Source organism: Lactuca virosa, chromosome 1, assembly GCF_052849685.1.
Source record: "Lactuca virosa cultivar CGN04683 chromosome 1, Lactuca_virosa_CGN04683_v6, whole genome shotgun sequence".
NCBI classification, from domain to species: Eukaryota; Viridiplantae; Streptophyta; class Magnoliopsida; order Asterales; family Asteraceae; genus Lactuca; species Lactuca virosa.
In genome coordinates this window covers 10,336,660-10,340,436 of record NC_136426.1, presented here as the reverse complement: position 1 = coordinate 10,340,436, position 3,777 = coordinate 10,336,660, and the positions used below count along the sequence as shown (strand labels likewise).

General features: G+C 30.5%; 1 long non-coding RNA gene across 1 annotated transcript; it reads left to right on the top strand.

The window, feature by feature from the left end:
* The first annotated feature begins 1,946 nt into the window (after window positions 1–1,946).
* On the top strand, window positions 1,947–3,292 carry LOC145103708 (uncharacterized). The gene is made up of 3 exons (XR_013706808.1): window positions 1,947–2,075; window positions 2,888–3,038; window positions 3,126–3,292. It is a non-coding gene; the product is annotated as an uncharacterized LOC145103708 (long non-coding RNA).
* Window positions 3,293–3,777: the final 485 nt, after the last annotated feature.

Sequence of the window (3,777 nt, the reverse complement as noted above, 5' to 3'; positions counted from 1 at the left end):
CATCTTTCATAATTTTACATACAATTAATGTCTTCATATTGATCTCATAGAGTCAACAATCCTTACAAGAAGGGGCATATTTATTTTACAACTACATGATTAATATTGTACAAATACATTACATTTTCAGGTAACCTTTTCATCAAAGGAGCGAATACCACTTGAATTTACAAGAACGATTAAGTTTTGAAATATGAGTTATATCTCTTTATGGTGGCTTTTTTAGTCGAATAATATAAATTTTAAGATACAAGTGTGTTATGATCAAGGTTATTGTTACTCGGGTGTTGCAACCTGTGATTCATGATATATGTTGCTCTACTCTTTATAACCCAGAAGCATTACATGTTTTACTTCTTTTTCAATGCTAAATAGTTATGTAATCGTTAAGTCTTATTATGATACTTAGTAGCCAAAACATTTTTGGTTATTGTCTCGATATATTAATGCTATAATTTGTAATCATTGGCAAGTATTTTGATCATTTGTAACCAAAACATTTTTTGTTACTATCCTCGATATATCCTAATGATGTTTTCAAACTAAGGTGTATTGGGTTGGATTCCGATCGGACTAAAATGAAACCAAAACATAATAGACTATTATTAATATTTACTATAAAACAATTATTATTTCGTAAGATGTATCATATTAAACTATTTTTGTAACAAATTATTTTGACAAACAATTTGTAAAATACCATTGATTTGCAAAATTGTTACTAATTAGCGAATCTATTTAAAAGTGGGAAGATGCAAAAGAAGTCTGTTTATGTGTTCTATACTTAAATGTGTCAAAAAATGGATCCCAAAAAAAAGGAGAAAAATGATATCTAAAAAAGAAACAAATTAATTTAAGAAAATTTGACGAACATCATACATGCTTAATCGGTGCTATGAGATTCTTAATGTCATCTCAAATTTCCAAAACAAATTTTTAAATGATTTGCAATATTTAAAACATCCCATAAAAATTAGATTTAATTTTTAATTTTCGTATCATAAATATTAAATAAGTAGAATGTGGTTTTCGAAAATTAGAATTTTGAAGTACTTAAGTAGATTTTTTTAATTCTCAAATGGATTTTGTGTCCGTATCCAATAGATATATAAAAGTTTTTAGCACAAAGTCATTAATATTGAAATAGTTGTTGGTCAACATGTTGAAATTAAGATATTTTTGCTAATGATTCATCTGTATCCGTTTGAAGATCATATGTTCCCATTTAAGCTGAAGAGAAAACAATTTTCAATTCGATTATGTTTTATGATCATAGACACACAATTCCAAATTTAAGTATTTATCTTCTAAAATTGGTTTTCTCACATGACCAACTTTATACGACATTATCCAAAGGGATATCACGTGTCAACACAAAAGTATTAGTGAAGTCTGACAAACAAATCATAAACAGTGAATTATATACATCAAATGTGGTGTATAAAGAAGTCTTGCACGATTAATAACGTAGAATCGATCATGTGTCCATATATATTTTTAAAGAATCCCAACTTTTCATTTTTACATAATACTGATTTTGTTTTTGCTAACATTACTGTTATTGATAATTTTTTATATGCATTAAACTATTTGAGCAAAAGAACTAATCGTCTCAACATTGATTTCTGAATAAAATATTTTTACCCGACGCTTGGCGCGGGTAAACGGCTAGTACCTTAAAAAGCATTTACCATGTTTTGCTGAATTTTAAGAGGTACGAGATGAAATACAAGTTTTACAATGAATTTATGCATTGATATCTTATTTGGTCAATAAAGTCAAAAAGTCAAAGATAAGGGTGGAATATAATCTCAACAAACTCTTAACATGAATCAGTCAAAATTGAATCGGTCCTCAAATTATTCTGCCGAATAAATCGTTCAACATCCACCATTCTCCATAAACCCTACACTTTTTCATATCATATGTCGCCCACCCCTCTGCCTCAAATTCCTTTTCTCGCCCGCCTCTTTTGAAAACCTTGGCCACCACTACGTCCATCGCAGCAGAACACAACCAACAATCGTCGTTATCATCTGCACCACCTTTAACCACCGAATTCATGTATTTCTCTGGTACGTCTCTCTCTCTCTCTCTCTCTTACATCCAACTGAAAAACCTTATTCTGCAGATGATTTCTATTTCTATTTCTTGATCTCTCTCTTTTCAGATCTCTTATTCCTTCAAACTAATCTACAAGGTACAGTCTTCCTCTTTTGTTATTAGGTTTCTATTCTTTTGACTGATTACCATTCCAAAATGGATAAATTCTTAACTTATCGTCCTTTTTCTTTCCCTAAATCATGTAAAGGTTTCAATTGGTTGATCGATTGCAACAGATTGAGATGTGTTTTCTTTCACCATCTTCTTTATCGCTCACCCCATGTCTCTCTATCGTGAATATTAAGAAGCGTGAAATGGCTTTAATATTTTCAGGTGAATGTTACACAAGCTATACATCTAATACAGGTACCTTAGAACTACGAACAACAATATGAATGAAATTGAAGGGCAAGATCAATCCTTTTAAGATATAAATGTATAATTTTTAACTTATTATATGTCTTATTATTGAGGAGAGGGTATTTATTACACACTAGAAACGACATTAATATGCAATAATACCCCTATTCTCAATGAAGAACATGACTAAAGAAGCTGATCAACCATCCACTTCCTTCTTACACCATAAACCACCACCTTTTTTGCTGCTTCCTCCACCTTCTTATTCCTACTTTTGTTGTGTATCTATGTTCCTATATCCCCTTTTTCCGACTACCCCTTCATACCCTAATAATCTCTCTGATTTCAATTTTAAGGTTTTCTTTTTATTTTTGCATATTGATTTTGATTTCGTTTTTACTGATATGCTAGGGTTTTTTGTTAGGTGCTTGGGAAACCAGGGGATAGTTATTGAAGCTAATGAATTGTTTGATCAAGTTGAGTACATGGGTCCTGTAAGTTGTTGATGAAACAAAAACAAAATAGCGATGAGGAAACAAAAAAACTCAGAGTATGAAGGGGATGGAACCAATGCTGTAAGTTCCTAATTGTTTGTTGTTTTTAAATGAAAATACTTTTGAAGAAATCGATTGCTTACTCTCCTTTTTTTCTTAAAATTTTAGGAATGGCTGTATGCTCGAGGCAATGGTCAGTTGAAAGGCTTCCAATCGATTGCTTACTCTGGACACATATGAACTCTCTTCTTTTTTTGGTTAATCTTTATTTCTTAAAGGTGTTGGATCTTTGTATGTTTATATATATTAGATGTTGGTCCCACTTTTGGATTCCATCCATGTGCAACCAGTTGCTAGACATCTTTGTACATTTGATTTTGTTTTGTACCTTTCATTGAATCTTTGAATCTTTGTACTTAAATATAAATGTTTTGTTAGCCATGATTGTATCTTGGTATCAGGTATAATGTATGCATATCCATCCTAAAAATGACGGCATCATAATTTTCATTTAAATCAAGGTACAAACCAACTAATTTTAAAACCAATAAAGATTGTGTTTGAGAAATGATACAAAAAATGACCTGGTTTCAACTCCTATTGTTTTAAAATTAAATTTGGTCATTTCTATTATAAATCAAGGTTTATTTGAGGTTTTTGTATATTAGTTTGAACGAAAGAAGAGAATTACTTAGGCTGAAACTTATTGAGGACCTAATGCTTCCATGTTGAAGTTCAACTGTAATTCTTAAACAAATAATTAAGAAATGCTAAACAAATAATTGAGAAATGCTGAAGAAATTTTTCCGTGTGATGATAG